Consider the following 17,476-nt stretch of genomic DNA (forward strand, 5'->3'; position numbering starts at 1 on the left):
AGGCACAGGGGGGGAGGTTAGGTTCAGGTCCCCGGGGAGGGAGGATTAGGGGAGGGAGAGGGAGAGGGGGAGGGTTAGGATACCTACCGACAGGTGTCGGTATCCTAACCCTGTAAGGATACTGGCGCCAGGATCCTGTACCTATCCCTCCTATAGAACTGAGGGCCTGATGTAGACCCGTTTTCTAGATGCGTTCACATGCAGCCAAAGTATGCAAATCCTGCAATCGCACGCAAGGCATTAGCACGCCCACTATGTCTTGGCGTGCGATCGCAGTGGGTATTTAGACGCCCACTGGCCTGTCTTAAGACACCCACTTATGCACGTCATCTCCAGGAAGTGTATGCAACAATCGGTAACATCGAGTACCATCGGTAGCGCACGCAGCACTTGTGGCTGACCATACCCTACCGCAAGCACTGCAGTGCTTCAGTGTGCAATTCAACCACGTGACGTGTACTTTGACGCTGTGTCTTTATTATGCACGCCTCTGAAACGGCTTGAAGATGCTCAGACACGCCTGCGTGCGCACCAGCACTCCCCTGTTTTCATCCACCAACCCCTGTCACCACCCACAAACACCTCATCCTGTCACTCAGGCTAGCGAGGCGTCTATGCACAAGGGGCGATCGCTTCGCGATCCCATGGACTGGTTCGCGTACGCATGCGCACATTGCAAACATCGGCAGGCTACGTGCGAACACAGCCTAGCGAACGTGTCTGAATCAGGTGCTGAGTATCATAGGAGAGGAATGGATAAGTCTTCCAGCAATGCCTGACTACAGCATCACTCAAGCAATGGGGAGCTCTAAGGAAGGGACACCAATATTTACTTTACTACGTGGTGGCAGTGAAGATCGAGGGGTTCTGTCTAAGTCTGGCCCCCCATATAAGCCTCCACTTTTTTCAAGTTCCACACATTGGACCTCATTCAGAGGCGGTCGGAGGATGCAAGCGGTCGCTCAGAAACTGGGCGGCCACTTGCATCCTGACCGCACGCCTCTGTTGCGGTCGTTAGGCTGTGGGTTTACACCCACAGCTCTAACGACCGCTCGGGTGATGGTCGCGATGGTCAGAGACCATCGCGACCATCGGGGCTTATGACGAGACCCTAGGGTAGAGGCGGAAGCTCTCCACTGACATCACTTGTGATGTCAGTGGGGCCTCCCCTAAACGGTAGGCGTTCCCATGGGAACGCCTCAGTTTTGGCTGCCACCCCCCGGCCCGCCTTCCAAACGGGGCGAGCTGTCAATCAACATCGACAGCTCGCCCCCTTTGGAAAGAGACCTGCTACGACCAGCGCTGTCGGTCGTAGCGGGTCTTACGCATGCTCACGAGGGAGCCGGCTCCCTCGTGCACATGAGCACTGGCCAAACATCGAGGCGGCCGTGCGGTCGTAGACCGTACGGCCGCCTCTGAATAAGGTCCATTGTGCAGTCACATCATGTTCTGGTGTATTCTATATCTTGCACGGTTTATATCTTGCTACTGGTAAGTTCTATTTGGAAATGACAGCGGGACTAACACATTTTAGACCATCTATGTTTTCTCTCACAGTTATGAGTGTTTGAGACTATGATCTCCTGTGGGTGTGCAGATCCCACCGCTGTCATCCTTGTACAACTTCAACTTTTTCTCAACGCTGTTTTCTGTCAAGTGCTGTGTATCTGTGCAGGGGATATATTTGGAACGGTGATACAGAGCAGTTATAACTGGGCATGTTTTGCTGGTCCATATCACATTCACTTCATGACCTTCTAGGGAACTTTAAAAGTCTCAAGGGGAGATGTATCAAACATCGGAGAGAAGTAAAGTGGAGAGGTTACCCATAGCAACCAATCAGCTTCTGACTGTCATTTACGTAGCACAGCCTACAAAATGACAGTTAGACGCTTACTGGTTGCTAATTACTGCATTTCTCTCCAAGATTTGATACATCTCCCCCTCAGAGTATCTATCTTGTTTGTATAAGGAAACTAGCAAACCATGCAATGTTCAGTATCCGTGAAAAGCAAAGTTTCAGTTCTGTCACTAGTTAATTTATAGGTAATATTGGTTCACTCTACAAAATGGCCGCCCCCACTCTGTGTATGTGACAGGTGCACTTTCTTGTTAGGGCTAAAGACCCTTTGTCCATCTTTCATACTAAAATGCCTCTCTTTCCTGTCTAATCTATAGACCTTTCCTTGCATCCACTCTGCTTATAGTGTTTTAGCGTTTTGGGGTATGTGTAACAATGTTGAACTGTAAATTGGGGTGATCCCCACATGTGGCATGAGTAAGTGCGACTGTATACCGCACGTATAATACCGCCGGACTCCGCAATTTTTTTGTTGCCAGCCCAATAGAGCTGCCTAGAAAAATGTGCAAGTTCATCACGAGAAGGAGCCGCAAGGTGTGCCAGTTTGGGTACGTTGCAATGGCAACTCGCTCCCTTCGCGGGTAAGTGGATTGACCCCATTGTACCCGGGAGTCCATCAAAAGTATTTACATGTATGCGCTCCCTCTTGCAGGCTGGCTCATCTGTTCCACGTTGGTAAAGTTTGGAGATATCTCTGCATAACAGAGCAGAATAGAACATGTACCCAGGGCCGGCGCTAGGCTTCCCTGCACCCAGCGCCATCCCGTGCTGCACCCCTCCCTCCTGAGCGTTTACCCAATAACACCAGCGGGAAGGTGGGGGCAGGGTTTTCCACTGGATCCAGCTGTGCTATGGTGAGGTCAGGCAGGGCTGCCATCCGGGCGATGGCCCTGCTAGCGCGTTCCTAGAACCACCACTGCATGTACCGCACGTCCTGCTAGTTGTGCGCGAGTGTTGTGGGAAGGCGACTACTAAGGGGCAGCCTAGCATTTCATAAGCCATTCTCAAAGGGGTGTGACCAATCCCCCGTCATAATTTCACCACGCTCCCTACCCCGATTCATGCCTCTGTAATTATTGTAGGTACATTATTTGTATGCATGCGAATATGTGAACAAACAAAAAAAAATGCATTTTATTCATTCTCCCGGAAACTTCGTACTCATGAAAAGGCAGGTCATGCTGTGATAACATAACTTGTAAATAACAATATAGTGGGCGGTTTACTCTGAACCACAGAAGAAAAGGGGATTCCCTCCAGCACACTGCAACAACTAAAGGCCCCCATACATCTGCAATCGATTGAAAAAGGGAAAGATTTTTATACACAATCGATTGCAAATTGCACGTTTGCTGCAATCAATTTCTGATGTATGGGGGCCTTAAATTGTGTAAGCAAGCCACCACGCCCACCCCCATGAACACTCAGAACCTCATTCACAGTTGGGTGCACTTAGCAAACAAGCGCAAGCGTAACATGGGGCTGGGGCAAAATATTGCATTTTGCTACCTATGCAGAGTTGGCCACAAGCACACAATGCAACCGACTCTGTATAGGTAGCAAGAGTGTCTCGCTGCCCATGCAAGTAACAGGTGCCAGGAATATGACAGCAGGTGTGGCTTCACTGGGAGCACAAAAGATGCTCAAAAGCACAATTCACAATTCATACACATTACAGTAAATGGCCAGTAGGGATAGATAATAACTTTAATAAGTCGCTTGGAGCCTGTTAAATGCAAGTTCACCAAGTCACGAATATAAAATTCCACACAATCACACCAGCAGCCTACCCATCTCAAACCAGTAGGAAACAGGCTTTATTTTTATTGAAATGGATGTTAAATACACTATAATCCTGCTATTACAGTGGTTCCCAAAGTGTGTGCCGTGGCACCCTGGGGTGCCTCAGGACACTTGCAAGGGTGCCTCAGGTTGGTGGTCTAGCACCAGTCAAATTATTTATAGTCAATATAATGTAAATATGTGGACTAACAGAAGGACAAACCTGTCTACTACCACATAACTGACCCTAAGGATGACAAGTAAGCACAATTTACTTCATTTATTTATTTTTGCTGAATTTCTTAATAAGAAACTTTTGGCTTAGGGGTGCCATGAAAACAATTCTGATACTCTAGGGCAGGTGTCTTCAACCTTGGCCCGCCAGCTGCTGTGGAACTACACATCCCAGCATGCACTGCCACCTTTTTGATATAACAGCATGCTAAAACTATGGCAGTGCATGCTGGGATGTGTAGTTCCACAGCAGCTGGAGGGCCAAGGTTGAAGACCCCTGCTCTAGGGTGGCGTGATTCAAAAAAGTTTGGGAACCACTGTGCTATTATATTGCAGCTGCAGCAGCTTTTCTATATCTTCATAATTGGGCAATTGGTATTCCTCATCAGCTAGCATTTTGCATCAGGGGTTGAATACCTGCAAAACATCTTCCTCCAGACAGGCGCATTTGTGCCTTTTAAGTGGCCATCTTGGGCCACAAATATATGCACTAAAATTAAAAAGCAAGTGATGGCCAAATAAAGCCGCAGCTTGCGTTTACGTCCAACTCTAAGTAAGGTCCTCAGTGGGCAGCAGGATGATAATGTAATTACCATAGTCATACATACATATTGCCCCTTCCACTAAATCAGGCTTGGCCAACCTGTGGCTCTCCAGCTGTTGTGAAACTACAAGTCCCAGCATGCTTTACCAGTGTGTGTACGCACCTTAATACGTACAAGAAAAATAACATGGCCTAGTTAGTGAAATTGTGATCTGCAACAGTATCATTTCTGTTTGTTACATTGTACAACTAATCTGTTACTTTGTATAATTTGTATGTTCACTGCGAATTTTTATATTTATATGTACTATATTAAAGGTATTTAACTATATTTTAAGGATTTATACATCTGTATTCATTTTTTAATTAGCTGGCATTTTTACAAGGGCAGCGCTGTCTGTCTCATATGACTAAAGGCCTCCCCACATCAGCAATTGATTGCAGAAATCGTGCAATTTGCAATCGATTGTGTATAAAAAGCTTTCCCTTTTTCAATCGATTGTGGCAATTCTGCAATCGATTGAAAAACTTTCAATTGATTGCAAATTGCACGATTGCTGCAATCAATCTCTGATGTATGGGGGCCTTTACACCATTAAGCACTAAACCCTTATTTATATAACTGTTATATCAGTCATTATTCTGAACGTTTGTACAGGGGGAGTTATGTAATGGTAGCACAGACTAGTGTGTGTATTTATTGGTCTCTATTTTGCAAAACTACAAAGAGGGCCAGATTCAGCAAGGAACGCAGGTGCTAATACTCACGTAATCAGTCAATTAATGTGCATTGCTCAGGCGTATGGGAACTGCGTTTGCAGAGGCTGCGCCAGTGTTGGCTAACCTTGACACTCCAGCTGTTATGGAACTACATAACCCAGCATGCACTGCTACAGTTTTGCTATTAGGGCATGCTAAAACTGTGGCAGGGCATGCTGGGATATATAGTTCCACAACAGCTGGAGTGTCAAGGTTAGCCAACACTGGGCTACGCAGACCCAAAGCAGAGTGTTTGACGGCAAATGCCGTTTGTGGGTAGTGACTGGTGGGGGTGGACGGGTGCCAGTGCATTTCAACGCCATGGGCGTGCATAATTTAGCCACTGCGATACCAGGTGCCGCCTGAGGTCTCATAGCGTGCGCTGAAGTGAGCATTTCATGAGTGAGGTCTGACCTGCCTTAAATGTGCATATGGGTCTGATGTTACTCGATGTTACCGATTGTTTCGCTATGTTCCCCCATACCCCTAGTATACGGATGTGAGTAAGGAGAAGTGGGCGTCCTTATGTCAGGCTGCGTTCACAATGTGAATGCAGACATTTAAATAGCACCGCTGATATTAGCAACTGCGGTGCGTGCGTATAAGCAGAATTGCGCTTCTTGCTGAATCAGGCCCACATTTTCTTGTTAGTCTTTGTTTCTCTCTTAATCCCCTGATCATTGATGAACTATCTATCAGGTATACAGCGCCGGGAATTTAGCTATAAAAGTGAAAGTGTGATGATGTCATGATTGTACCGCGCTGAGATCCGCTTGAGCTGCGCTGCGTGCGACAAGCCAAGGTGTCCTAGGAAATTACACTCATGATGTCGTTAAACCATGACGCTGGTATTTTAGTCACAAAAAAAAGGACATTTGGCAAGTGCAATTACACTGATGCTGGGACAGACAACTGCAATAACATTCTAGAAATTCTGCAGTTTTACTTTATATATACTTTCCCTTTAAAGCGACAGCAGTGATTTTCATGCCATGCGGACTATTTGGGTCTGAACGATGGATACCGCACAGTAAGTGTTGACACACCAGCCCTAATTTTAAGCACAAAACAAAAGCAAAGTCACACAGTGAAAATACCCCGGGACCAACTGTAACATTCCAGCCTATGGGAATCAGAGGGGGAGGAATGGGGTGGAATGTGACAGTGTAGAGCAGCAGGACAGGACAAGAACCTCACACTTGCCACATTCCTGCTGCCACTATTGTCTGGAAATATTCAATTTAGCCTGTTCCTCCAGTGTGAAACGTATTTAGGATGCCCAGATTGCAGCGATGCCTACTTTGACCGGCATTCTTTGGCTTCTCCGCATACCACATATTAGCAGTGAGCCGGTAGCAACATCTTGTCGCATTCCATAAACTCCAAATATACATTTTAGGCCATCATGGTTACAGATAGCACCTGGCCCTAGAGTAGCAGCACAATATCCATCATTAAAGCTGGGTGCACACTATGCAATGTATTGTACGATACATCGTTCCAGTGCAGATCGGAACCGATATATATCGTACACATTGTATATTGGGCCTGATTCAGACCCGCTCGCGAGCGCTGAGCGCTCGCAAGCGGGTCGATGTTGGCCCCGTGTGCGCATGTGCACGACAGAGCCGGCTCCGTCCTGCGCATACGCGAGACCCGGATAGCTCCGGCCAAATCGTCGCTCCGGGTCTCGTACCACAGGGGGCGTGCTGTCGATGTTGAGTAACAGCATGCCCCCTTTGGTGGGCGTGCCGGGGGTGTGGCTGCCCAGATGGAGACCTTCCCATGGGAACACCTACCGTCTGGGGCTGGCCCCACTGACATCACAAGTGATGTCAGTGGGAGTGCTTTCGGCTCTGTTTGAGCCGAAAGCCCTCTAGGGCTTGCGGCAACGAGACTCTACCACAAGGGTCTCGTCGCAAGCCCGACGGTCGCGATGGTCTTGACCATCGCGACCATCTTCCTGGCCGCTCGCTATAGCTGTGGGTGGTCACCCACAGCTATACGAGCGGCCAGGAGGCTGCTCTAAAAATCAAGAAGGACGGCCCTGATTCTGAGCGAGTGCTCTGTCAGAGCATCCGGCTCTGAATCAGGGCCACTGTGCATGCCCGATCCATCGTTCACGAAGGTTGTTCATCGCATCGTCCGACCTGCTGCTCTGCACAACAGATGGGACGATGCAATGAACGACGCGGGTGCTGTTACATGCAGCATATAACGACACATTGCGCTGTCGTGCACAGGAGCGTTCAGTTAGCATGTTACATCGTTACATCGCATTGCACCGTCCATGGGTCGCACCATAATATGGTGTGTACCCAACTCAAGTATTCTAAATGATGTAAATCCTTAAAACCTGAACTGTTAGGATGCCTTGAGGACCAAGTTTGGGAAACCCTGTCTTCTGTATATTATTATTATTTATTTAATAATTTATTGTTAAAAATTGGTAATTGGCGCTCATAGCGTTCCGCAAGGAATAACCAGAGATCCTGACATGACACCTCCCATGCTCTTGCTGTCAGGTCATCTATTCTTGCCCATGCCTCTGGGGCTTCTCTCATGCTGCACCTACCCTTTAGACTTCTCGTACCCACTCCAGACATTCACATGGGGCGGGATGTGCTATCGGGGAAAATGCTGTAAAACCCCCGAAAATGTCATTTTTGGGTTTTTACCGCATACCCCAAATGTAGAAAGCACCGGACTGATATGGGCTTCTTTCCAGGACACTCCCAGTTAAAAAGATCCTGTTGGATCCCTCCCATCACCACATCCCCCCCCGTGGCCCGCAGCTGTGCAAAAGGACACCAGAGGGATTTCTGGGTGTTAAACTCGGAAGTCCCTCAGGCCGGGGGCATCGCAAAGGACAGCTCTTATCGGGAGAGCTGATCTTTGCAATGTACACCGCAATTTTTCTAGGTACTTACCACGGTAATCATCCACGGTGTGGATGCGGGATGTACCCATAATCCAATTTTTTTATTGTCCGTGACATTTTTTTTTTTTTTCTCCAAAACTAGATCCTAAATCTGTGACAATCTGAAGCACCACTTTCACACACCCTCTTTTCCTTATATATCAGAGATGGGCAACCTGAAGCATTTCAGGGGCCATATGGGCGGGCTCTAACCCTCAGAAGGACCACACATTACTCCTAATCTCAGTAATTAGCTCTGTTGCCCATCATTGCTGTATAAATTGTTGACTCAGTATAGTGCTTCAGAATGTGTTGGTGCTTTGTTAATGTAAAATAAGGAGGCCTTGATGTCTTAAAGAGTCCTAGCAGCAGAGTAGAATGTTTCCCAGCTACTGCAATTATAGGGCCTGATTCAGGGTTTTTACGCAGTTGGCCGATGTTTCTATTACAGCGTTCCGGTGCCTCTGCAATGTCACTCGCAGAGAGGATTTAGTACTCGCAACCATTTTATAGGAGTGTCGGATCCAGCAACTGTCTTTGTGCGCAGTTTCACTGGTGCCGGCGTCTTAGTTCCGTCATCCATTCTGAGTAGCCATAGGGTAACGCAGAATGCCGATGATCAACTGACCATTAATCAGGAATCAGTCCTGATAATTATCATTTGTTATCACCACTTATGGCGGCAATGGGAAATTAAGTGTTGCCTGAATGCACTAATAATCACATGTAGGGACAGGGACTTCAATAGGAACCCTTCCCTGTGATGTGTAAAAAGCAAAGTGATGGCAAATGCACTTTGCTTCCTGCTTCGGACCTCGTCACAGCTACTGCGCACGTGTTTTCATCATACGGAGATTACCGGGGAGTGATCCCTCGGATTCCCAAAAAATTTAATGTAATATAGACCATAGGCTATAATCGTGTTAGCTATTATGGCCAAGGTCTGGAACGCTGTGTTTTGCTGGAGCTTGTCAATTTGACAATTCAACAGCCCCCATGGGGGGTGCTTTTGCAAATGAAACCGAGGGGCAGCTTCTGTTATATTCCCCCCATCATGGAACCTGGAGAGACTTTTTGCAGGGGATTTCCCGCCAAGTTCCTTTAATAAATATGCCCCTTAGAATTCATGTGTATGACGAGATATAGCTTCAAAGAGCTTCTGAAAATAGCGTGTACATATTTCTTCATGGGCCCGTGTCAGACCAAGTACAGAGCATAGAATTTACCGGGCCGCTATAAGTGTCATAAAGTCATTTTCAATTGAATGGTGGAAAACTCATATTTTCCCATTTTTGCTCATTTCTCATCTTAGCCGGAATGTACTAAATGGAAAATGCGATAAAAACCCTGTTTTCTGAGTTTTACAGCATTTTCCATATGTACCATTAAGTGACCGTCAGGGCACCGATGTGGAGGGTAACGCCAGGTTTTGCTGGCATTACTCTATAGAAACCTATGGGCTTCTACCACATCACACTCATATGAGGGATCCGGAACATGTCCCGCAGCTGCCGCGTCACTCTGCGCATGTGCAGATGGACTCCCGGGTCATAAACCCGAAAGTCCAGGGCGCCGCACTGATCGCAAAGGACAGGCTTATCGGAAGAGCTGTCCTTTGCGGTACTGATCGCATATGTTAGTACATGTGATCAGTAGGGATACGGTGACTGGCGGGATGTACTCCGCACGGTTAGTACAGTACATCCCGCCCCCTTCCTTATATAAAGCCTGTAAAACAAAAATATATTTATTCCAATAGCAATGATCTGCTGCAAATTAATAACACTGATCAACACCTTATTTTATTTCCAATCATATTAGAGCGATTTTGGGGTAACTTTGTGGTGCTCATTCACAATATGGCATCGGTTTCACTAGATCGAAGCTAATTTTTCAGATACACGGTTGAGAAACAAGAAAAACACAATAGACAACTGTCCACTGACTGCTGGTTGGGTGGCTGTTCACTTATATACATAGGGGGAATATTCAGGGATGGTCACAGAGTTAAGACCTACAATATTCGTGCCTCTCACCCTCTCGAATGTTCCGATAGGTATGCGTTGTGGCTAAGGGCCTGATTCAGACCCACTCGCGAGCGGCTGTACGCTCGCAAGTGGGTCGATGGTCTGCACTGAGCATGCGCACGACGGAGGGAGCTCCGTCGTGCGCATGCGCCAGACACGACGAGCGAAGGACTTTCCTTCGCTCGTTGTGTCCGATCAAAGGGGGCGTGCTGTCAATGTTGATTGACAGCACGCCCCCTTTGGTGGGCGTGCCGGGGGCGTGCCTCCCTGACGGGGGCGTTCCCACGGGAACGCCTCCCGTCAGAAGCCGGCCCACTGACATCACTAGTGATGTCAGTGGGAGTGATTTTGGCTCTGATAGAGCCAAAATCACTCCGGAGCTTGCGGTTGAAAACCTCAACCGCAGGCTCCGGCTCGCAATTTCGATGGTCGCGATGGTCACGACCATCGCGGCCATCAAAATGCACGCTCGTATAGCCTGTGGGTGGTGACCCACAGCTATACGAGCGTCCAGGAGGACGCTCCATGAAAAAGGAGCCCGGCCCTCATGCAGAGCGTGCGCTCTGCTCAGAGCGTACGGCTCTGAATGAGGGCCTAAGTTCCCTATTACTTGAGGGCATCCATTATCTCAAAAACTAGAACCAATTCGAAAAAACTACTTTAATTTTTTAATTCAGCAACCCCAAAATAACCCAAATTTGTTCAAATATCCATGGCAACTAAACACATTTTTCTTTGTTGGCCTCTGTAATATAAAATTCACAGATAAACTTAAAAATAGAAAAGCTATCCCCGGTGATAACCTAAACATCTCCAAAACATAATTGCTTTGGTCATGAAGGTGGTGAAACCCCTCCGGTGATCTATAAGTTCTCAGACATCTTGTAATAGCAGAACATACTCTATATTTAGTGCTGTAGGTGAAATCAGGACCTGTCTTGTTGACATCATATAGCACGCGCTTCGATCCCTATATATGGAAGGATTAGCTTTGAGCTATACTCCCTGGCCCAGCAACCTGTCCTCTCACATGTGCTAATTTATTTAAAGCGCTCCTGAAACAGTGGAACATTTATACTGGGAGGACATTGTACACAGCTTACACTGGAATAACATGTCCCATTCAGTGGAGTACTGATAGTTTGTCGCTGCCAGTAAATTAAGTATCTGCTTCTGACTCTTTATGAACTGTTTACATGTAAAAAAAATAGATAATTAATTGTGGTCACATTGTGGACCTCATTCAGAGTCGGTCGCGAGTGCCGATGCGCTCGTAACCGACTCAATTGTTTGGCCTGGGCACGCGCAGCGGCCACACTTGCGCGTGCGCAAGCCCCGGAGCGACAGAGAAACTCTGTCGCTCCGGAGCTCGTTACTAAAGGGGCGGCTGTCGATGTTGATCGACAGCTGCCCCATTTGGTAGGCGGGCCGGGGGGGGGTGGTTTGCAAAACGGAGGCGTTCCTTAACGAACGCCTACCGTTTTGTGGGCGGCCGCACTGACATCGTCAGTGATGTCAGTGGGGAGCTTCCTGCTCCATCAGAGCAGAAAGCTCCCTGGGGCTTACGAGTGCCCAGACCCAACCTTAGGGTCTGGTCGTAAGCCCCGATGGTCGCGATGGTGATCACCATCGCGACCATCAACCTGGTCGGTCATTAAGCTGTGGGTGGTAACCCACAGCTTAACGATCGACAAGGAGGCGGCCGTTCAGGATGCAAGCGGCCGCCCTGATTCAGTGCGACTGCTTGCAACTAACGACGTCTCTGAATGAGGTCCTGTATCCTTATGTGATTAATGGAGGGGTTCTTATTAAATGGAAAACTGAAGCTAAAAAATCTATCTTTGCTTCTGTGTAAAAATAAATAAAACAAAAACCAGGAATTCTTATTAATTCATGTTAATGTTTCCATAATAAATAGCTGTACAGTAATTATCATTGCTTACCTGATCCCGGGGATAATGGGAAAGACGTTTATTCTGCACATTTCCTGAGCAAATGGAGGGAAATGAGCTTTTGCCATTCTAAGCAGCACATACTGTAGCAGGGTCATTTAATAGTGTACTTATGTGATGTCAGTGTAATATACTCAGTGATAGCACAGAGCTTTGTGTATGCCAGGGACCCATAAATTCAAATATATGGGGGCTTACTATACTGTTTCTGTGTTCCACCATAATATATGACACAAAGAGCAACCCAGCACCTGTCCTCAGGATGTTCCCTACATCTATAGCCTGGCTTCCCTGCTGCTAAGCTTTCCTGTATGTCTCCCTGAGTTCTGCAGCTCGCATTCCCACTCAACTCCATCTCTCTCTCCCTGGCTGTGGTCTCTTCTCTCTCAGGTGCCTGCTTTTCCCTGCGCTCCCAGTGCTGGACACACAGACAGTCAGCCACCTCCTCTTGTGGCCTCCTACTCCTTGGTGCGTTCCTGCAGAGCTGCTCTCCCTTATGGGTCCCTTGTGTGTTCTCACAGGCTGGTGCTCTGCTCCTTCCTACACTTCACGCTCCTCTTTCGCCAACCTCCTCCTTCTGGCCGCTCTGTCTTAAGCCGGGCATACAATATGCATTAGGGCACTACACACTAAAACAAACACACACACCCCGCCGCCAGCGGTGTGTTTGTTTTAGCACTACAGCCAATAAGAGTCAGACAGACTCTTATTGGCTGCTGCACCCAGGGCAGGTGGCGGGCTGGAGCTCACTCATGAGCTCCGCCTTCCGGCTCCCACAGTGGGTGAAGGGAGAGATGTCATGACGTCTCTCTCCCATAGTGCCAAGTGGGACTGGAGGAGTGGACGGCAGTGGGCGCAGGAGCGGGGGATTCGTGTAAGTTTAATGTGTGTCTGTGTGTTTTATTTGTATGGGGCACTACTACTGGGGGCACTGCATAAGGGGCACAACTGGGGGAACTGTATGAGGGGCACTCCTGTAGGCACTGTATAAGGGGCACTACTGGGGGCACTGCATAAGGGGCACTACAACAGGGGGCATTGCATAAGGGGCACTACTACTAGGATAACTGCATAAGGGGCACTACTACTAGGGTAACTGCATAAGGGGCACTATTACTGGGGGCACTGTATAAGGGGCACTACTACAGGGGTCATTGCATGAGGGGCATTACTACTGGGGGCATTGCAAAAGGGGCACTAATACTGGGGGCATTGTATAAGGGGCACTACTACTGGGGGTATTGCATAAGGGGCACTACTACTGGGGGTGTTGCATAAGGGGCAATACTACTGAGGGCATTAAGGTGCATATGGAATGGAAAGGAATGTTCCCAGAGTGACGAGAAACGGTGGTGTGTCATGTTGACATGTCCCCATTTTCCAGTTACTACGCCCCTTGTGGCATGTGGCCACATCCACTTTTTCGGCACATGCATAGTTGGGGGGGGGGCTCCGTTTTTTTTTTCATCATTGCCCTGGGCTCCAAAGACCATAGTTACACCACTGATCACAAACAACAATAAAAGGTACTGGTACTCTGTAATGTTGAGTAATATCAATCAATAAAAAAACACTTGGTACTTGGCATGTAGTTAAAAAACAACTGTGATAATAACATATATCACATAAAATCCCATAATGAACAATGCAAGGTTCTACACTTTCCAGAGTAATTATGTAATAAATGTTTATTGACTGCAGTACCTTCTTGTAGCATGCAGGGGGTGCTGCTACTATTTCTCTTTGCCTAAAATGTTCAAGCTGTGGCCACCGCTCTTCTTTGTAGTTTGAAGCTACTGTCAGTCTATTACAAGAAACTACAGCTTATTAGTATTGCAAAGTCTTTCACTAGTGATTTAACTTTTAATTGACACATTTCCAAGCAGGGAGAAAGCACCCTAAAATATTAGCAACTGAAATCTAAAACATGATTAAATACAGTATAAGACGGCTTATCTGTTGCTCCAACTGACTGTTCCAGTTTTACATACTGATGAACTGATAAAAGGAAATGAGTTTTCTGCTAATTTACCATTCATGTGCTTTATATCAGAACTATTGCTGAATGTTATGACGTATTACTAAAGTTACAGAAAGACGGGCTTGCAGGATTGGTTAGCACATGTATGCACAGAATACAAATACAGGGCCATAGCTAGGGTAGTGCGTCCGGTGCCATCGCACAGGGCACCACAGGTCAGGGGGGCGCTATTTGGGCCTGTCAAATTTCTGTTTATTATCATTCTTGCTTGTAGCTTCCTCTTATTTCATCCCCAGCATCTCCTGGCCTCCCCTATCTCTTCCCTGGCCCTTCCCCATGAAGCCATGGCCCTTTTTTGGGTGCATTATATCCCTTTGAAAAATGAGGGGGGCGCCAATGCTCTTTCTGGCACAGGGCACCAAAAAGTCTAGTTACGGCTCTGCACACATATTTAGATGTTTCTTGTAGGTGCTTTCAGGTAAAACATCATAAGCACCTGTGTGTGTCACTTAGGATTGTGGCCAACGGTTTTTTACCCCGGCCATGGTGGTATCTGCCTGGTAAGAATGAGTTTAGCTGCTACCCACAAGGGAGGTCAGAAGGTGGGAGCAGCTGGTGGTGGATCGCAGTATGGGCAGATGGGGTGACTGCCTAGAGCTCAGAAGGTCCCTTGGTTCCGGCCTCTTCTGAAATAGATTATAGGTAGGAAAAAGCAGGGGCTGTTTTTTTTAGGTATGTGCGGTTAAGCCCCACCTAGCCTAGACAGGTCAGGGAACAGAAAAAGCCACTGCACTGGACCCCATGTTTTCACTTGGCGTCCATGGCTATCTGCTTAGTATTCATGTTAGAGGCTGGCCCTGGTGCTGTTTGCCTGGTGTGAATGGGTTTGATTCAGACCACAGTACAGTGTGTGTGGTATAAATGAGCTTGGTTCTGACTGTGGTTCTAACCACATGGTATATATGCAGTAGCATGACTAGAAATTAGCGCCCGGGTCGAGAAGGAAATCTAATGAACCCCACCCCCCTATGTTCCTCTTTATATTTGCACCTTGGACGCCTGCCCCTACCACACAATACTAGGATGGCTGATTCTGACAGGTTAATTATTGATAGTAGATTGTTTTTGATCATCAGGGGAATCCATTGATGGTTACATCATCAATGGATCAGAAAAGAGACTGCAAGCACACATGCACCAAGTTTAAAAGCGATAGGATTTTGACATCAGACCTCTCCTATCGATGGTAAAACTACCATCGGGAGGGATCAATGGTCGATGCCCATCCCTAATTCTGACCTAGCAATGTCCATTCTTTTCTCTGTTATACTTTCAAATAACGTAATTTTACAGAACTTTCAATATGCAGCCATTTCTTCGAATGGTAGGAAATTAATTTTTCTTCGGGTCCTCAAAGTGATCATGCGTGGTTAGTTTTCACAGTGGGCTTTGTGAAAGACGGGTCTATTTAATTCGATCACATGCTTGCTTGGTGGCTTATGAAGCATGAACGTTTTATTTGAAGTCCCTCTTGAATCAATTATTTACATCTCGACATCTGAGCTCCACGGCCAAAATACAGAGTCCTTGTATCATCCTGCATTCTCTTCTAAGCCCTGTACGACAATTGCATGAAAGTTCATTAAAAATGTTCTTTAAAGTGTGCGTATCCCATTGGAGCTGAAAAACTGTCGCAGTATTCCACAGCAGTGTCTCTCCGTAATTTAGGGTCATTGAATAAGATATTTGCTGTGGAAAACAAGCCCTGGGCTATGTATCTGACTACTGAACTAACACAAATTGCTTTGTCAGGGTAAGGATCACAGACAGAGGTTCTCACATGTGAGTTTAGGAAAGCTGAGTTATAAGGAGTTATATGTCATTGGTGATGATAAATAGCGCATGGAGTTTTACATGTTCTTTCTGTGAGAAGCTGCTTAAGATTAGACATGGGGCAAATTTATCAAAGGTCGACTTGAAGTGTTTACAAGATTTACTAACGGTCGATTTGTTTTGCGATTTGCAAAACAAATTCGATTTAATTCGGTTTTGAACAGTGATTTGCAGTTCGATTTGACATGTTCATGTACAAACCGAACTGCAAATCCCCGACTGCATAGAACTGCTTCATGCTTTCACTTTCAGCATGAGCAGTTTGTTCTCACACAGATACATGCAGACATCAGTTCATTGGCTGAGAGAGGTCAGGCCCCGCCTCTCTCAGCCAATGAATGGCTCCATCTATTGAACTCAAAGGAGAGCCACAGGGTAACTAAAGTTTATACTGCGGTTCCCATCATTGAGTTCAATGGAGGGAGCCGTTCATTGGCTGAGAGAGGCGGGGCCTGACCTCTCTCAGCCAATGAACGCTCAGACACGGACCTTCAAAGGAGGAAGCCGCGTCTGAGCGCTTCATTCGGGAAGTAATAACCATCCTGGTTAGGATGGTTATTGCTTAGTGCGAGGCTGCCTACTGGACAAGGGGACTGGAGGTAATATAGGTGAGTATGTGTGAGTGTGTATGTATGTATTAAACTTATACTGTGTAAGGTGCGTGTGTGTTTATTTCAACATTTCTTTACAGATTAAGTAAAGGGTCCCAGTGGATCCTTAATGCCCCGCATGCTGGTAAATGTGGTTCTCCAAGTACCAGCATGCGGGGGAGGCTTGCTGGGACCTGCAGTTCTACTGTAAAGACAATCTTTTTTTTCTTCTATTTTTACACTACATTGACACAATAAACCCGCCACCCACCGCCCAGGGGTGGCGAGGATAGCCTCGAGCTATCAGCCTAGGCTATGGGTGCCCTGGAGATGTAGACCCCTTTATTGGAGGGGTCTCCAACTCCCCAGGGATCCCTGGCCTGGGCTGACTAGCGGTCAGGGCTGATGCTGTGGCTGGGGGGCCCGGTGCCCCCTGGCTGTGGCATCAGCCGCCCGCTAGAAAGGGTCCAGGGCTAGTTCTGTGAATTACAGGTTGATCCTACGCAAATTTTTCCCTGTAATTCCAGAACCAGGACTGGTTCCTAAAGCCCAGTGCTGGTTGAACTAAGTACAGGGAGACCCTACGCAATTTTTTCCCTGTACTTAGTCAACCAGGACTGGGTTTGAACAGTCTGGGGCTGGTTGTGTTTTGGGGGTGGACCTCACATCAATTTTTTTTAACATTTAACTATTTACTTTTTACAGTCAGATACATGCAGGCATCTCACTGATGTCTGCATATATCTGTGTCAATCAAACCTGCTCATGCTCAAATCGAAAGCATGAAGCAGGTCTATTCATTTGGTGATTTGAAGTTCAATTTGAAGTCTGATTTTGAGGTCGATTTCAAATCGAATGATAGTAAATAAGGGTTTTGTGTGTTGGGCTATGTAAAAGTACCAATGTTTTCCCAATGTTCGATTTGAGGTCAAT

The 17,476-nt window shown here is 47.0% G+C and overlaps 1 protein-coding gene across 1 annotated transcript in view; it reads left to right on the top strand.

Moving 5' to 3' along the window:
- Positions 1-17,476, top strand: part of JAM2 (junctional adhesion molecule 2) — a 120,656-nt gene that overhangs the window by 38,054 nt on the left and 65,126 nt on the right. The gene's annotated exons all lie outside the window — the stretch shown is intronic.

Source organism: Taudactylus pleione, unplaced genomic scaffold (assembly GCF_031769625.1).
Source record: "Taudactylus pleione unplaced genomic scaffold, aTauple2 ptg000276l, whole genome shotgun sequence".
Classification (NCBI taxonomy): Eukaryota; Metazoa; Chordata; class Amphibia; order Anura; family Myobatrachidae; genus Taudactylus; species Taudactylus pleione.